This window comes from Salminus brasiliensis, chromosome 21, assembly GCF_030463535.1.
Source record: "Salminus brasiliensis chromosome 21, fSalBra1.hap2, whole genome shotgun sequence".
Classification (NCBI taxonomy): domain Eukaryota; kingdom Metazoa; phylum Chordata; class Actinopteri; order Characiformes; family Bryconidae; genus Salminus; species Salminus brasiliensis.
In genome coordinates, this window is record NC_132898.1 from 26,189,815 (window position 1) to 26,209,699 (window position 19,885).

At 41.8% G+C, this 19,885-nt stretch overlaps 1 protein-coding gene across 3 annotated transcripts in view; it reads right to left on the reverse strand.

The window, feature by feature from the left end:
• Positions 1–7,221, reverse strand: part of tafa1b (TAFA chemokine like family member 1b) — a 238,502-nt gene extending 231,281 nt beyond the window's left edge. For all 3 annotated transcript variants that reach the window (XM_072665723.1, XM_072665725.1, XM_072665724.1), the window contains exon 1: positions 6,602–7,221. The gene's annotated coding sequence lies outside the window, so the exon portion shown is untranslated. The remainder of the gene's footprint in view (positions 1–6,601) is intronic.
• Between the last annotated feature and the right edge of the window lie 12,664 nt (positions 7,222–19,885).

The window sequence follows — 19,885 nt, forward strand, 5'->3', positions numbered from 1 at the left end:
CTCTAAAAAAAGATGGCACTGGTGCTGACTCTTTCAGACGAGCATCCTTATCCAGCTCAAATTTAGGCCTGTTGTTCATTCCGGACTCAATTGGTGGGCCAAATCAGATTAAGCACAACATCAGGGGGACGTTGACAATGACAGTGTTGTTCCTGATCTACAACCGGCTGGAATTATCCTCATACTGTTAAATTTTTGTCTCATGGAAGTAGGCCTGGATTGTTTACAATAATTAATTCATTGAAACTCTTGGCTAGCACATGACACTAGCTTATGTCATGGTGTTACAGTACATCAACAACTCTGTTGAAGTTGATAAAAGTGGAGAAATTGTAATTCCACAAAGGGTAATTTGTCCTTACTCTCATTTACTTTAGTAATCACAAGATTTAACTTCTTAAAACCCTTTAATATGGGTCCATTCTTCATTTTCTCATCTCAAAGGTACACTGTAAAGTCTTGGTGAGTGTACATTACAAAAAATCAATAACCTCACTTGCACTTTCACCACCAGTTAATTAACAAATTAATATCAAGCCAAATCCACAACTTGATTTTAACTTAAGTTAACTATCAATTTGTTGAGGATCAAATGTTCAGGTTTCTATGTGATATTTACTAGAAATTTGCTTTTTTGTACATTTCTTTTCTAAAACCCTAAATAAGTAAAGTTTCATTTAAAAACAAATGTAGAAATAAGCAAAACTGTGTAGTATAGTATACAGCTTTTATTATTTTTATTATTTTATTATGAGTATATGCAGACTGCTGTCCAATCAAAACCAAGTCTCTCAATTTTTGTCAGTTTTTATAATTCTGGATGAATAGACCAATAGAATTGTTGTAAATCACTTGGAACAAATTCTTATTTTACATTAACTTCCATTTAAAGTTAAAAGCATTTTTGCCCTCTCCTGTAAAGCTACCATTTTGGAGATGGCATGTTTTTCATTGGACAGCAACATTATATAACTTTGATGCTTCCAAGAACTAGTTTTTCACTTTTGACATAATGATGTAAATCTGGCAGTTGTTCTATACATTCTGTTGAAATTACAAGATGAATGGACCAATAGAAATGCCCCAAAATGACTTGAAATCTAATCTTTTTACATTGACTTCCATTGAAAGTTAGGAAGGTTGTTTGCAAAGTTGCCGTTTAGGAGATATAGTGATGTAGACAGATCCAGTGGATACTGAAATGCCTATAATATATATAATATATATATATATAAGGCATTTCATATATTTATTATATATATATATATATATATATATATATATATAATTCATTCGACTGTTAGATTTGTTTGTGCGACATTTTTTGTTTAGTGTTTTTTTACCCAGCTTTTGTCAGGGTTTTATATTGTTAACATTGCCTATATATATTCACAAAACCATTTAAACCCGAAAGGCCCAACCTCTCAATTCTTTATCCTCAAATGACATAAGTTGAAACATATTGTCTCACATACGTTATTGAATCCTTTAACAGTAGCTACATTAATGTATACTTTATTCTTTTTGTAAATATATATAGGCAATGTTAACAATATAAAACCCTGACAAAAGCTGGGTAAAAAACCCTAAACAAAAAATGTCGCACAAACAAATCTAACAGTTGAATGAATTTAAATATATATCTTTCATAATTAAAAGCCCCTGAATGACATGTCCATTGTAGTCATTTTTGCATGATGAGGTCTTATACTTTATTCTTTATATTAGCTAAAATAATTGATAATAGGTACTAAATAATATGTACATAAAAAAACGACAAAAACGCCAAATGTCCAAGGCTTAAGATAAATAATAACACTAAGACAACGGTCCTGGCCATAAATCGATCAGGGCTTGAAAAAATAATAAAAAAAACAGTGTAGGTTACTGTAGATTTTGTGAGTGCTAATCATTTCTACAGAAATTAAACTGAACTTAAACATGGTATAACACAGTGACATCACAGTGACATCATAGTGCCATGTGACCTAAACTGGGAGAATCTAATAAGCGTAAATATAAAATTAAATAAAGCGCTTTTAAGGAGCTTCTATCATGGAAACCTGACTTTTTAACGTACTGCATCAACATAATTTCAGCTATTTAGTTTCATTGTTTTTGTGATTGTCACAAACACGAATGCATTTGCATACAGCATGTCCACATATTCAGCTCTGAGCAGTTCAGGTTTTGTCCATGTTGCAGTTGCAGACTGCTATTTGAATGAGGCTTAATATAAGCCAGTCAGAACAGAGATTATCTACTGTACACATTTCAGTCTAACAAAAACAGCCCTGGTAGAGAGAGGGAGAGAGAGAGAGAGAGAGAGAGAGAGTTCATGTTGCATTTTGATGCTCGTTCTGCCATTTAAGAACAACCATTTATTTGCCTTCAGCCCAGGTTCATTCTAAAGGGCTTGGAAGATGATCACGAAGGAAGGATTTATGACTGAAACCCATCCAAAATGATCAGACGTGAAAGATACGGTCTCTTTCTAGCTGTTCAGGCCTAAATCAAGTTCAGATAGTCAGCCAAACTCTAGGGACTCGACAGACTGGTGTAAGCTTTAATTAGCAGCAAACTCTTCTAAACAGTCTTCTGGTCCACCGACCAAGATTTCAAAGACGGCCGTAAACAATGACGTCCCACGTCGTTTCCGCCACGTTTCACCTCATTAGCCAAACAGCGCCCCCGCTCGGCTCTGCCACGCCACCCCCACCCACACGCACTCGGCTCATGAATATTCAACATCCTCCGAATTAAAGCATATCATTAGCAGAGGCATGCTGCAAATCCCCCTCTTAATCCGCAGTTTTGTGGAAATGTGAAGTGAGTATCCCCGAGGAGACGCGGCTGGCAAACTGCCCTCGTCCTGGAGGAAAGGACTGATTTAAAAACCAAACCTAAACTTTCTTTTCTGTTTCTCTGAAGTATGGTACACGTTCTAGGATGTTCTAGGACTGTACTATATGTCTATATCTACGTATTTCTACAGAGGCCTACTGATTTTTCTGCAGAAAAGCTGATTACCTTCATTTCGTGCCAAACAAGGGGAGGGTTCAGTCGTTGAACCTGCTCTTTGTAGCTCTCCTGGTTTTTATTATATGACATCTGCTGTACTGGTGCACCTATTTAATCTAATACCCTTAGAGTATTCACACCAGTTGTGTCCCTCTTGGGATCCTCAATGTTATTATACATATCTTAGAAAAAGGGATTCTAGCATAGCACTGTACTATATCAGCCATAACATTACCACCTGTCTAATATTAAGTTGGTCCCCCTCGTCATAGATATGTACAGATATGACCATATACAGATATGAGGCATGGGCTCCACAAGACTTTTAAAGGTATCCTGCGGTATCCGGCACCAAGAATAACTTCAGCAACAAGTACTGTCAATTGTACCTCGTGAATGAGGCCTTGGGCTGTTATGGCTGGGAAAAATTTTTTTATATATATATATAGGTAAAACCTGACTGATTAATCCTTATTTTGAACTAAATAAGAGGATTTAGTCACTTTAGTGCTCAGCACAGGGTTTATAATGGTATTTATATTTATACCCTGTTGAACCTACTCTAATTTACTCTAATACCTGGATAATATTTAAACCTATTTTGTCCATATATGCTGATCCACTTATGGACATATGCACGGAGCTGAATGGCTCATTCCCATTATTTTAACGTTGCTAAATTTCTTTATTTAATGCACTCCCATCCAAATCCAGATCCCTAAGCCAAGCTTCTTTACTGCCAAAGGGGTTGGAAATGGCACGGCCAGGGTAGTGTGCTTGTGGTGTGTGCGTGTGTGTGTGAATGTATGACATGAATGTGTGGCACATACTCGACAGATTCACCACCAAAAATAACCAAAATAACCCACAGCGGGACAGTCTGGGGTTTTCAGGAGCGTCGCACACACACCTGCTCATATTTAACCTGAATGTCATAAATCTCATTGAGACTCAAATCTGACACTTTAGCCACTGTAGTGTCGACTGTTATATACGACACTCCTTAGACTCCTTAGCCCTTCTGCTTAATGACACTGAGTTCATAACCTGATCAGTTGTTCGCTCGCACGTTTTTTATGTCTGACCAATTCTAATAAACAAGTCCATAACTGAGCCTGATGTTGACAGCGAGCGTGTTTTCTGTTCGTCATTGGAAAGTGTCCATGGGCGATACTGACAGTGCCATATCTGTCAGACTGAGTTTCAGTACAATATGATTTATGATGCTCCTCTCTCTCTCTCTCTCTCTCTCCTTCTCATTCTCGCTCACTCAGTATTTGCTCTCAGTATGCTGATGGTTTTCATTGTAACTGAACTGTAAACAACTGTTGCTAAAACAAAGGAAAGGAAGGCGGATCACTACAGCCGGCCGTACTGTTACATTGTAGAAATTCAGGTTTTTTTTTAAGGGTTGTTTTTTAAAGAAAGCCATGGTTCTATCTAGAACCTGATCAAAGAGCCATTTGAATGCTTAAAGGGTTCTTTGGCTGGCTGAATGGTTCTTCACATGGTTCTTCTTTCTCTACAAAAAGAATATGGTTCTTTTTTTTATCTATCTATCTATCTGTCTATCTGTCTATCTGTCTATCTATCTATCTATCTATCTATCTATCTATCTGTCTATCTATCTGTCTGTCTGATTTAGTATTAATATGGCTTTAATTGTAATTGAACTGTAATTAACAACTGTTGTCAAACCAGTGGAGTGAATAGTACCACTATACTGCTAATAGTAATATTACTGCTAATGATTCAACTGGTTGGTCTATCCATCTATCTATCTATCTATCTATCTATCTATCTATCTATCTATCTATCTATCTATCTATCTATCTATCTATCTGTCTGTCTATCTCTGTCTGTCTGCCTATCTGTCTGTCTACCTCTCTTTGTCTCAGTATTTGTATTCAATACTTAAATTATTTAAATTGTACTTTCTTATTGTAATTAACAACTAATCAAATGTATTTATACTCTTTCCTGTGTAATTACATTGTAATTAATATCAGCGCCTCTAAAATTTATATTGTATATTATATTATAATACCCCTTTTTTCTCTCTCTCTGTATTCAGCATTAATCCATATCCATGCATGGTAATTACATTGTTATTACAACTACTCTCAAGACCATGAAAGGAATGTGTGATATTACTATTTACAATAATATCAATATCTCTTTTCTCTCTGGATTCAGCATTAATTTCTGCCCATGTCCTGAAATTACATTGTTATTAACTATTCATATTACTAGTTCTAATACTCTCTCTTCCACTCACTGTGTATTCAGAGTTAATTATATCCTTGTGTTGTAATTACATTGTTATTAACTATTTCCACAAAATGCCAAAATAAATATAAGGCCACAAAATGAATATGTAATATTACTGCCACTACTTACAATAACAATCACCCTCTCTCTCTTTCTCTCGCTCGCTCTCTCTTTATATTCAGTATTGTTTATCTATCTATCTTCAGTATTAATTTGTATCCATGTACTGTACATTGTAATTAACTTTTACAAAAACCTTGAAAGAAATGCATAATCTTATTACTTTTACTACTACTTACAATAATGATCTCTCTCTCTCTCTCTCTCTCTCTCTCTCTCTCTCTCTCTTCAATGTTAACTTATATCCATGTACTGTAATTACACTGTAATTACAACTGTTTCCAAGACAACAAAAGGAATGCACAATGTTGCTGCTATTGCTTTACACTACTACTACTACTAATAATATTATGAATATTAATAACACTCTCTGTACCTCTCTGTATTCAGTATCCATGTGCATCCATGTATTGTAATTACATTGTAATTAATTACATTAGGATTTGCATCCATGTATTGTGATTACATTGTATTTTTTTACATTTCCAACACAATGAGAGAATGCATATATATTACTACGACTACTACTTATCATAAACTCTCTCTCTTTTTTTATTTAGTATTTATTGTATTTATGTACTATAATTACATTGTAATTAATGGTTTCCAAAACAATAAACAATGCATAATATTACTACTACTACATGTTGTACATAAAGATGAAGATGAAGATGAACTCTCTCTCTTTCTCTCTCGTTTTCATATTTTCTCAGTGTAATTACATTGTAAGTACCTGCTGTCAAAGCAATACGCTGACTGTTTAATATTATTGCCATTATAAGAGAGTTATAACAGTAACTCTCTCTCTCTCTCTCTCTCTCTCTCTTTCTCTCTCCTTGCTTTTAGTATTCGCTTGCAGCCATGTACTGTAATTACATTGTAATTAAGTGTTTATAACACAATGACGGGAACACATAGTATTTTTACTGCTATTAGTTATATTAATAACAATAATCTCTCTCTCTCACGCTTTCTCTCTTTTTCTCTCTCTCTTTGCTTTTAGTATTCGTTTGCAGCCATGTACTGTAATTACATTGTAATTAAGTGTTTATAACACAATGATAGGAACACATAGTATTACAACTACTATTACTTATATTAATAACAATAATCTCTCTCTCTCTCGCTCTCTTTCTCTCTCTTGGTCTCTGCAGTCCAAGTGGTCACCTCACTGGTCACACGCCCTTACCTGTGGTAATCAGGTCTTGTGTCAGTCGGTGTCAGCGATCATCCAAAATCCTCAGTACACACAGATAAATCCCATCCTCTCAGAGACCCCCCCAAAAAAACAAGCAAACAAACAAACAAAGAAAACAGCCCCCAAAAAAGTTCCCTTTCAGAGGAGATGGCCGGAGCCTGGAGGCACGGCTGAGAGTCAGTCTGCAGAGGATCACAACCGGAGTCCCACTCGAGCAGCCGGCGCGGGAAAGCTCCTCATGTCACCTTTACATCAGCGGGGAAAAAACACAGCTCCTTGCTTTCTCTCTCTTTCTCTCTCTCTCTATCTATCTGTCTCTATCTCTCTCTCTCTCCTCTTCCGCACACGCTGAGGGTGTGAGGGCGTCTCGTGGAGATGCTGAGCTAATTTGCCTCCTCACTTTTTACGCACAAGGAGAGAGGGGTCCTCCCCGCACCAAGGCAGCTCTCTCTCGCTCTCTCGCTCTCTCGCTCACGCTCTCCTGTCTCTTTCTCTCTCTCGCTCTCTCTGTCTTTCCTATCACGCTCACTCTCGCTCTGCTGCTCGCTCGCACGCTCTCTCCACAGCCTCTTCTCTCCTCCACTGAGAAGCCGCACGGAGTGTGAGACTCTCTCCCCCTTCCCACTCTGACTGGAGCGTGTGTGTATGTGTGTGTGTAGGAGAGAGAGAAAGAGAGAGAGAGAGAGAGAGAGGGAGAGAGAGGTATCACATGTCTTAAAGCTAGACGGCCCACAGTCGTCGACCAGCGAGCGCATCTTATGAACATACTGTTGTTAGCAGCTATTCCACTATGTCTGTGTGTGTGTGTGTGTGTATGCCTGCATGTTAAGCCACAGTGTGGTGGGTGGAAACGAGGGACGAGTTCAGTCCTAAATCTTTGCCCTGCAGGGTCTCAGAGCGATGTGCTTTTAATAGATGGGTGTCCACCACCTCCTTGGATGGAATCACAGCATTATCCCAGGATTTCTCTGCTTGTTCCGTTTCCAGTCTAAATGCTCCTTTGTACTGCAATCTGCCTTCTCCGGTCCTCTTACTAGGCGGTACACCAAACCCCCCCCCCACTCCCCCCCCACACACACACACCACTGACCCCCTCCAAAATGCAAACATAATTAACAATGACATGCCAACAAGTCAACAGGGAGCAGTTAGCGTGCTCTCCTTCAGAACACTGTTAAATGGTCCCTGCTACATTACACTGACAAAAGTATTGGGACACCAAATGAGCTTATCCTGCTTTTATTGGAACACCTGGAGTGACTCTACTGTCCAGGGTAGAAGGCTTTTCACTAAGTTCTGGAAGAAGCACTTCTGTGGGGATTTGATTGCTTTCAACGACAAGAGCAGCGATAGTGAGGTCAGGATGGATGGTGGATGAACGCCACCCCACCTCATTATCCTCATCTCCACAACTCATCTTTAGAGTTCTGGATGGAGCACCAACCATCATCCCAGAGAACACAGCAGCTCCACTGCTCCACAGCTCAATGCTGCACTCATACGTTCTTGTCAACAATGACTACAACTTAAAGTAGCTGAATGCATTCATTAGCAGGGGTGTCCACAAACATTTGGACATATAGCGTGTCTGCATGTATTTAGTTGGTGTGAGTGAAATCATGTAGAGTCGGTCTGGTGTCAAATGGTTCAATGTAGAGAAAGTTCTAGACTTAGGCTTGAGGTGAATGGAAACGGGGGTTACCATGACGACAACACAACAAAATTGACCATCCATGAGCACCAGTCAACCTGCACGTGTCTTCTGAGCTTTATATGTAATGTTGATGATAGTAAACTTTGGTTGATGTAGCATAGATAGAGACTGGGGTTTGATCCCCTGGTCAGGCAGGCCCACCATTCCACATCCTAGTCCTTGGGCAAGACTCCTAACTCTACATTAGCCTACCTGTGTGAGAGCTCTGGATGAAAGAGGCTGCAGCCACGGTACAGAGTGGGTCCTCGGTAGGACTGTCCTATGAAGACTCCTTCTTAGCAGCCTATTGGTCATGTAGCTGGAACAGTCTTTCGAGGCAGTGTGGTGATGTCACCAAAAAGGTCCTGCCTCTTGCAGCTGTGGCGCAAAACGAACTCAGCTCTGGAGGCTTCGTTTTCCATCATCTTCATGGTGCTGTTTTTCCTTCTTTTCCATCGGCTGCGTCCTCCGAATAGCTCCGAACAAAGGGACTGTCTCGAAAGACTGGTGGCTCAGCGGTTAGAGCGCCGGGTTCTCGGTAACAGGGTTGTGGGTTCGATTCCTGGGCTTGGCAAGCTGCCACTGTTGGGCCCTTTACCCTCTCTGCTCCCCGGGCGCTGAAGTTGGCTGCCCACCGCTCTGGGTGTGTGTGTGTGCTCGCTGCCCCTAGCTCACTAGTGTGAGTGTGTGTTCACTACCACAGATGGGTTAAATGTGGAGGACCCATTTCGCTGTACAGTGACAAATACGTGCACCTTTACCTTTAAGGGGTCTGGAATGAAGGGAACGGCTGCAGCCTAGGCTTTGGAAGGCAGCTAGCATCTCAAGCAACAGGCAGGATATTTGTGTCCAGTGGGCTGGTTCTCCCTTTGCCTTCCCTGTACGGCAGGATCTGAGAGGGTCCAGATGTTTCAAGACCTGGGCTGACAACGGGGCCTACGCCAAAGACTTTCACTTATAATTATTGTTATCTTCAAATTGTTCAAATTATGGTGTTAGTTTTTCTTCTTGTACACTTATCTCTGGAGTCTTCAGGTAGAACTGGGAGGAGCTAAACCACTGTTGGCTAATAAGTTGGACATATGAAAATGGACTCTTCTCAGATTGGATGCCCTGTGTTGTGACTTCTTTAAAAAGCAGCCTAACCTTGACCACTGCTCATAACTTTAACATGAATGGGATGGACTAAAATACTATTGGCTGAATAGGTGGGCATATTTCAATGAACTTTGCTCTGATTGGCAGCCTTGCATTATAACTTGTTAAAAAAACAGCTTAAGCTAAAACACTCCTCATAAATTCAACGTGAATGGGCAGAGCTATACAGCTGTTGCTAGAATTGGAAGACATATGTAAATGGACTATTCTTTGATTGGCTGCCTTTTTAAAAAAAAAAACGATCCAGGCTGAAACACTACTTATAGCTTTAACATGAGTGGGCGGAGCTATACAGCTGTTGCCTGTTGAATTAGCGGAAATATATAAATGGCCTCTGAAATTCATCAATATGAATGTGCGGAGCTATGCAGCTGTTGCCTGAATTAGCGGACATATGTAAATGACCTCTGCGCTAATTGGCTGGCTTGGAGTCCAGGCAGAAACACTCCTTACAGGTTCAGTCTTACTGTAACTTACTGTAACTAAAACTCATTAGACTTTCAGACTGACTGGCTGAAATGCTTCAATGTAAATGGGCGGAGCTAAACTGCTGCAGGCTGACTGGCTAAAATGCTTTAATAAGAATGGGTGGAGCTAAACTGCTGTAGGCTGACTGGCTGAAATGCTTCAATATGAATGGGCGGAGCTATGCAGCTGTTGTCTGAATTAGCGGACATATGTAAATGGCCTCTGCGCTGATTGGCTGCCTTGCAGTCCAGGCTGAAACACTACAGGCTCAGTCTTATTATAACTTTAAGACTTGTGTATGTAAATGGATTCTGCTCTGATTGGCAGCCTTAAAGGCTAACTGGCTGAAATGCTTCAATTGGAATAGGCGGGGCTAAACTGCTGTAAGCTGACTGGCTGAATCTGCTCTGCCTTGCTGAATTGCATTGTGACTCTTTTAAAAAGCAGTCCAGGCTGAAACACTCCTTATAACTTCAGTGTAAACAGGTGAAGCTTAAGTGATGCAGGCTGAATAGGCGGAGGCATGTAAATGTGGAGATTTTTGTGACATCACAAACACAGTTAATTAAAAATCAGCCTAAATGAGGGCCGAGGAGAGACTGACACTTCATGAAACTTGATAAAACAATGCTTGTAAGCTTCTTTACACTCTTTAATGTCAAAATAGGTAGTAAAGGTGTGATTCCATGCTATGGGCCCTTTAAGATTTGCTTTGATTAGTCTCATGGAGCCCACTGGCCTGAATGGTGCCTGGACCCACCACCTAATAACCTCTATCACTGAAACCCTTCTCAAAGGCTATTACTGCTACCACAAGCCTAAATATTTACCATGTTACATTTATTATAAGTGTTCTTACTCCCTGCACCCCCCACACACACCCTTCCCATCACTAGTTGTTGGTTATGCTTGCGCAGCAAGATCGCAAGGAGCCTGTTCTCGGCAGGAGGGATTTGAATGGGAAATGTAGCCGAACCAAATCGAGCCCAATTTTTAGAGGCGCACACAGGCGGAGACATCGACGTCTCCCTCTGTCTGCTCCAGCTGCCTTCATCCTGACGCCTCGCTGACAGTCGGGCTGATGAATTCAGCGCAAACAGCTGGAGCAGAAAACCTGAGTGCCTTATTCAGTCGTGAATACATTTCGGGGTGTGGGTTTGTGTGTGTGTGTGTGCACATGTTTGTTGACTGTGCTTGAGAGAGTAACCGCAAGAGTAGATAAAGCTCAAAAAAAAAAAAAAAAAGACAGCTCATGTGTTTGACTTTCCGTCAACTGAAGCTAAAAGCTAAAGCGTTTGTGACGGCTAGCGTGCCAGCGTCACTCGGGCATGGAGCGTTAGACTAGCCTGAGGGCATTCTGGGTCGCCTCGCTGTTCATATTCTCTGAGTGCTTGTGCGCACCACCAACACCACCCTCCCCACCACCTCCCACCCATGTCACACGGCTAACTCCAGAATGTGCCGGCTGGCTGTTAGTGAGGACTAGCAGGCACTGCGGGAAAACGTGTTGGGAAATATGCTGGGAAAAAAATACAGTGCCGCGAAAATGGTGGAGAGGCTAATATTTATCATTCCCCTCGGCGGGACGCCGCATAAGGGACAGGGGGGACTAGCGGGCGCCCGCGGAGGAAATTGCTACCTGTGTACGAGTAGCCGCTAACAAGGTCTTGTCACGGGAAGAAACGAGAGCGAGAGAAATGGGAGGAGTGTGTGGGGAAGGAAGGAAAAGAAGAGAGAAAGAACGAAGGCAAGAAAGCAAGAAAACACTGTTTTTATGCGTCCCTGTGCTCCCAACTCTTGGGCAGCCTCTCTTTCTTGACCACTGCTTGCTTCTGAGCGGCAGCTCGGAAATGAAGTAATGACCATGACTCAGCGAAACATGGCCAGGGCCACAGATGAAGGATTTAATGGCCAGGATGTGTTTGGTCTCAATGTGTCAAAATGGCCATAATTTGAAGCTAATGCACTACAACAAAAGCCCGGCCTTGCGGTGGGGTCAAAGTCGGAGCTTCTTTGCTGATCGAAAACATCCTCATTACAGGCAGATTTTTTTTAGTGTTGATGCTGTGGACTGAGCTGCATTAGCATATACTGATCACCCATAACATTAAAGCCACCAGCCTAATACTAGGTAGGCCGACACAACATTTCTGACCATTCGAGGTATGGACTCCAAAAGACCTCGGAAGGGACCTTGTGGTATCTGGCACCAAGAAGTTAGCAATGTTAGCAGCAGATCTTTGAAGTCCTGTAGGTTGTGAGATGGGACCTCCATGGGTCGCACCAATGACCCTGTAGCCGGTCTACCAGTTTCCCTTTCTTGGACCACTTTTGGTAGCAATTGACCACTGCATATCAGGCCTGCCTGATGTTTTGGGGATGTGTGGTTCTCATCAAAGTAGTTCAGAACCTTATACTTGTCCATTTGCCTGCTTTTAACACCTTCGATCACTTTTAAGAACTGACTGTTCACTTGTTGCCTAATATATCCAGTCCTTGACAGATGAAGCCACGGTAGATGAAGATAATCATCTGTTATGGCTGATCAGTGCAGGACTGTGATTTTACAGAAATGAACAGTAGATAACTACAAAATCCCGTTTCCTCCAGGAGATTTGCATTACTGCCACGTTAGCATCCCATCCATGTTGAACACGAGCGAATCTCTGATACAAAGCCGCTCCTGAAGTGTCTCCTGGTGCCTCTGAGGAGGACTTAAAAGAAGAGTCATCCAATTAGCTCTTCCTCACAGCGATTATGTATGTTTACTGTGACACTACCTGTCTTCCTCCTTTCTCAGGTTCCTGCTCGATCTGCTTTACTTGCTGTCAACGTGGTTTATATGGTTGGCCTGTTATTTCACTTCTTTTATTCTTCCTCGGAGTGTTGTTTCATTTGTCTGCTGGGAGGAAGTGATAATAATGGTATTTTCCCCCTGTAGGCTTCCTACTCTCTCTCTGTGTCTCTTTCTCTTGTTCCTCTCAGTAACTCACATTTGGGATTTCTGCCGTTTCCAAATAGCGGTCTCAACACTCTGGCTTCTGCCAAGACCATCACCAGTGGCGATGCTTTTGAGCCCGGCCACCACTGCTGCTGTTCGCCAACCGTGTCTCTTTGGTGTTTTTGCAGAAACCCACCACTCCTCCAAAAAATACAACCCCATGGGTTTAACATGGGCCAAGTCCCTGCCAGAAAGCCCCAGTTAATACCTCCCCAAAGTCCTTCTATTCCAAGTTCCCACTTTCTTCCATCTCCACCCCTCCGTTTTTTGTGCTTGAATCCCTGCTAAGCTGTTATCCCATGCCAGTTATCACAGCGGTGGGTACTCTTGCTAAAACTTTCTCAATCTTGGGTCTGTCACTGCATAAGCCTGTGGTTTCCATCCCTACAGAACCCATAGTTTTCTGTGTTTTACCTAAAACCTCTAAAAACCTGACTAGCCTTACTTGCAATCCCTTTTCAGTTGGTCTATTTAGAAAACATTATACTTTCTTGAAGGAACTATCAAACCCTTTATGAAGTGGGGGCAGGTAGGGAAGATCTACAATTACTTTTTAATGGGTTCTACAGGATGGTGATTCAGAATCAATCTACTTTCCTAGCAAAAACATCTGATTTTAAACATGAAGGACTTGAAAACTATGACTGAATCATGTGAACTAGATATGTCATTCTTAATCTTGGTCCTGGAGATCCACAACTTTGGCCTACACACCTCATAAAAGAATTGTAGAATATATCCTGCTCTATCCCACCAGTTCATTATGATTTGGATAGTTCCCAGTTGGATCCAAGACCTGAATCTGGTGGGCTAGAGCAGTCATTCTCAATCTTGGTTCTGGAGCTCCACCGCTCTCTCTTTTAAAAGAGAACAAGCCATACCAATGATTCTCAAACACCAGTCCTGGAGATCCTATTAAAAATCTCATTGTAGAACATATTTTGCTTCAATTCATGAAGACTTTGATTGTTTCAAGGCAAGTCAAAGACTTGAATCTGGTCATTCCCAATCTTGGTCCTGGAGTTCAAAAGCTCTGGCCCACTTAATTCAAGTGTTAAAAAAAAAGAATGATCCAATGATTCCTAGTGACAGTTCAGAAGAACAACATACACAATCATCCAAGATATCATTCTTGAATATCTTTTTCTCTAACACATTAAGCCATGAAGCCTTTGATAGGTCCCAGGTGAGTCAAAGACTTGAACTTTGGACTAAAGCAGTCATTAACAATCTTGCTCCCGGTGTGCTACAGCAGTCATTCCCAATCTTGGTCATGGAGTTCCACAGCTCTGCCTCCAATGTGGGTCAAAGCACAGACAAGACATACTGGTCCTGGAGTTCCTCAGCTCTGGTTACTTAATTTTAAAAGAGAACGACCATACCAATCATTCTCAATGACAGTTCTGAGCAACCCATAGACATAGTTCCCAGGTGGGTCAAAGATTTGAATCTGGTGGGCTACAGCAGTCATTCCCAATCTTGGTCCTGGCTCACTTGATTCAAGTCATGAAATTGTTATAAGATTGTTTGAGAAGAGAACAATCCATACTCCATGAGTCCTGGAAAACCCATACAAGATCTTAATCTACGATATTTTATGCTCCAATGTATGAAGGCTTTGATAGTTCCCAGTCAAGTCACAGACTTAAATCTGGTGGACTAGAGCGGTCATCCCCAATCTTGGTCCTGAAGTTCCATATCTCTTGATTCAAGGTTTTAAAAGAGAACGATCCCTACCAGTGATTCCCATGACAGTTCTGAAGAACCCATACAAGATCTGAATTTAGAATATCCCATGTTCTAACCCACCAATTCATGAAGACATAGTTCCCAGGTGGGTCAAAGACTTGAATCTGGTGGGCTACAGCAGTCATTCCCAATCTTAGCTTTGGCTTACTTGATTCAAGTCATGAAATTGTTATCAGATTGTTTGAGAAGAGAACAATCCATACTCCATGAGTCCTGGAGAACACATACAAGATCTGATTCTGGGATATTTTATGTTCCAATGTATGAAGGCTTTGATAGTTCCCAGGCAAGTCACTTAAATGTTGGTCCTGGTGTGCTACAGCAGTCATTCCCAATCTTGGTCCTGAAGTTCCAAAGCTCTTGATTCAAGTTTTAACAGAGAATGATCCCTACAAATGATTCCCAAAGACAGTTCTGAAGAACCCAGACAAGATCTGATTCTAGGACTTCTTAAGCTCCAATTCATGAAGGCTTTGATAGTTCCCAGGCGAATCACAGACTTAAATCTGGTGGACTAGAGCAGTCATCCCCAATCTTGGTCCTGAAGTTCCATAGCTCTTGATTCAAGTTTTAAAAGAAAACGATCCCAACTAGTGATTCCCAGGACAGTTCTGAAGAACCCATACGAGACCTGATTGTAGAATATCTTTTGTTCCAACACAGTTCACCGCAATTCATTGAGGCTTTGATACCTCCCATGCGAGTCAAAGCACAGCCAACACAAAGTTATTAAACACATACGGTCTTCTGGGAGCAGAAATGGGAATCTATGCTCTAGGCCAGCTGTGGACCCCGTTTTGGTAGGGTATACTGCTTAAGAGTTGTGTGAGTGCAGACGTCGGGGGTGTCTGCATTGTGGCGTGTGATGTATAAATGAAAGCGTCTTTGGAGAGATCACACACCGAAGCAAGTGTGCCCGCTCAATGTTTTATTATGTTTTGTAAGGGAAGTGTTTGAAGCATGCCTTGTTTTGCTCCTAGGTGCCTCAAGGGCAAAAGGGCCTGGAAATGAATAGAAGAAGCTGAGAAGAAAAGAAAGTTTGGTAAAATTCACATATACGGGAAATTCTCTACACCCCCTCCCCCATTCCCTCCCTCCCACCCTCCATACCTAGCACCCCAGCAGGATTCACACACTACCCTGAAGCCATCTTTACTCCAGAATAAAAGCCTACAAATGATTACTCCTTGGAACGTCTCAGGAACTTCAACCAGGTGCAAAACCTGAGAATAATTCTTGCTTCTTCAGGTGTGACCTTATTCAGAGGACGTTCTGACCTAGAGGTGAATAAATAAGAGGTTGGGAGTGAGTCACGTTTTGGGGCCAGGCACCAGATTTGAGGTTTAAGTTTAGGATTTTAAGGTTAGGTTTACAAATTATGGTAGTATGAAATGTTCTTGTCACTCAGTGGGCCAATCTGTGGTAACAGTGGCATTAATATTAAATAAGGGCCCGCTGAGTGACAGGAACATCATTTGAAGTGTTCCTGTCACTCAGTGAACCAATTATGTGGTAAGAGTTGCATGAATATTACATAGCGACAATATGACATTCCTTGTGTGGCTTTAGTTGTAGCTTTATGTCCCACAGTTTGTGAGGGGATTGGTGGCCAATTTAAGTACTTCATGCTCAGTGAAGTGGTATCTCTATCCATGGAACCTGACAATTACCAAGACATCTTGGTTTGACATTGCTTAGTCTCAGAGAGAACCTCTTCCAGAACCCTTCCAGCATCCAATAAAATGGGTAGGAGCATAGTCCATATGGTACAATGCACCAATACCACACTCTTAAAGGTTCACTCAAAGGTTCTTTGACTCAATAATAGTAACAATTGTGAAACCTTTGTTGGTACTAAAGGACCATATACAAGAGATTTACATATAAGCAACGGCTTTTACTAAAGAACCATTGAAGAACCCATTTTTTAGGCTGTGCCAAACCTGTATCATGGATCATGTATGTCTTGATCTTTCAACCTTCAGCCAGAATATTGAAAAATGAAGTAGTCACCTAAATGGGTGGGTTTACTGCTAAGTACATGTTTGATTTGACTAAAATTGAACCCCTTGAATCCTAGTATGATGCTTTTGAATGCTGATATGCCAAACAAGCAGACCAAGATCTCCTGAGAAGTTTGAGAGCTCCTGTGGGCAGCGGCTTGGAATCGCCCCGGGGAAGGGCGCGATACCGAGGGGCTGACATCTACATTCCATTTTCATCACCTATATGGACTGCCTATATCTCCCTATATCTGACGTTGACTGGTTTGTAGAGATTTGGTCCCACTGAACTGCTGACATTATTGCATTACTACCAGCAGCAACAGCTTCAAGCTTTGAGAGAATCTGAGTTCCAGTTCACCAAATCACTGAATGCTGGCCATGCAACAGTTCGTTGCTGTTCGTCAATATCGCTGCTGACAGATATAATCATCTCAGTGTTCTCCCACCGCTTCTTTTACTTCTTCTATTGTTTAATGGGTGACATCAGCCTGAACTTCCTATAATTGGTTCAAAACTAGAGTCCAAAACCATAACGTGTTTTCCCAGTAAATAAACCAAACCATGATTCAGTTTGATTCAGACTGAGACCACCGCTGTTGGTCGGGACAATTTTTTTCTTCTTTGGTTTGGGCTGTGGTCCAAGGAAGCTTTTTGGGCTTGGACTGGTGTGGACCTTCAGACGTCTCAGTGTGGTCCATACCCAGGACATTCAGACCTTTTTTAGTTTGGGCAAACCCCCCAAAAAAAGCAGGTGTGAAAAGTTTCTCGGACCAAACTGAATAGTCAGAAGGTCCAGATTAAACAGGGTAGGTGCGGAAGCACCCCAGGATGTTTGAGGGGGATTTACCTGTGAACAAAATGTAGTAAGCTTTAATTGCACTCTTAAAAATACATGTGCCAGCAGGTTTCTTTGGGCTGATGCCATAGAAGAACCGCTTTTTATTCCCCTGAAGAACCTCTCCATGGATGATTCATGGTTCAGTTCCATAAAGAACCATTTTAAAGGACATTTAAAGGACCTCAACATGATGTAAAGCTTATATTCCAACTTTGTTTGTCATAAAACAGCACATCCAAGCCTCTTATGGAATAATGGTGCATTAAATATACACACCATAGTTCTCTGTTATCCGGGTTCTGCTATCCGGGACGGGTTCCCCTTTTGAGTCTTGCTTGTTCCTCTCAAGGTTCCTTCCTCTCGTTCTGATGGAAGTTTTCCTTGCCGCTGTTGCCCCTGGCTCCCTCAAAAGAGGCTTGGACCTGGTTCTCTGAAAAGATGCTTTTGATGACCATGTTAAAACCTAAATGGACTCTTAACTATCTGCCACTATTAATATTACCACTATTACCTATCATTACTCTCATTACTCTGACCATCACTGCCATGACTATATTACAATATTAAGATTATGAACAGAGCAGTTCAACAGTATAGATGGTTTAGTAACGTCTATCAATAATTTATTATTAGTTTTGATTAGAGGAGGATAGATGGGTCCCCCTTGTAAGTCTTGGTTCCTCCCAAGGTTTCTTCCTCCAGCTCTGAGGGATTTTTTTCCTTGCTACTGTCGCCGTTCACCTGCTCACTGGGGGTCTTAGATTTTTTGTCTTTTTGTGTTTTATTTATATTTATTTTTCTTTTTTTCTGTCTTTTACTAATTACAGATTATGTAAAGCTGCTTTGTGACGACTACAACAGTTGTAAAAAGCTATACAAATAAATTTGACTTGACTTCACTTGACCTTGTGACAACTTTCACTGTGAAACGTGCTATACAAATAAATTTGATGGGTATCATCAAAGTATCATTGCATTACCCATACATTTTTCTTGCAGCAGGACACCATTACATCTGGATGAGCCTTGATTTCTAATGATCACTTTTCCCAAATATTTAAACACCCACGCTTCTGGATTTAACTCTCGTGGAAGACAGTAGTTCCTTGCAGACAAAAATCAATATTTATGATAGCTTGGGGTAGCTGTTAATTGGGGAGGACATGGGGAATTCAGCGGAATGTACTTTATTGAAGAGTCGGAAGTGTCAGAGGCATGTGCTAATTACCCCTTGTGGTGGAGAGGGGGAGCGATCACGCCTGCGCACTGTAATTGACACAGTGAGAAACCCCCTTAGGGTGTGCATGTGTTTGTTTTGGTGTTTATGCGTTAAAAAGGGGGGGGGGGCAAGCTGGTGGGATGATAAGAGTGCAGCGTCATATCAGTCTGGGCAGAAACAATGGAGGAGGGAAAGGGGGGGTGCGAAAAAGAGAGAGAGAGAGAGAGAGAAAATGTGTGAAAGAAAGAGAGGGAGAGAGAGGGTGAGAGAGGTTGATTTCTGTGAAAGATACTGGCTCTTCCTCGTCCCTATGGAATAAACCCTCTCTCTCTCTCTCTCTCTCTCTCTCTCCGTTCTATTGCAGTGGAGTGGAAGGAGATAGAGGAACTTGGATGAGATGGGCTTTTTTTTCTGTGCGCTGTTGAAGTGGGTCAGAAATGCTGGGCTGGTAAAGTGCCGGGACCGTCAGGCCTCAGCGGGAGATGTCCTCCTGCCTCTCTCCACGAGGGGGGAAAAGTAATTGAGTAGTACCGGAACGAGACGCCATGATGGAAATGTGTTGGAATTGGAACGGGGACGAAAAGGGCACTGCAGTCAGTTCCCGAAGCCGCCGCCAGAAGCAGAACAGGCGCTCGATACCTGAGCTGAGCCCTCGATGGCATCAGATGAGAGAGATGGTGGCTCGATCATTAGCAGGATGGCTAATTCAGTGAGGTTTTTTGATAGCAGGCCTAAGTTAACATGATTGTGCAGTAGAATTAACACCATCACTGGAAAACTGACAAATACAGTCCAGGCTGAAGATGACACTAATGCAGATAGACGCCCGAGTGTGGAGTAGACACCTAAGCTCAGCTGGAAACAAAGGAAGCCTGTGAGTATAACTTCAGTGCTGCAGGCGTTTGTAGATATTATCTTAGGCAGCAAGCGAACAGTCAGTTCTTGAAGTCGATGTGTTGGAGGCTTTGACGAGTCGCTTTGACAAGATCTAAACTGTGATGTCTAGACGTCTGGGTTAGAACATCTCCAGAACATCAGGCAGGTCTTGTGGGGTGTATTTCCTGTATGCAGTGGTCAGTACCTACCAAAAGTGCTCCAAGGAAGGACCACTTATGGGCACACATGGGCGCCCAGGGGTCATTG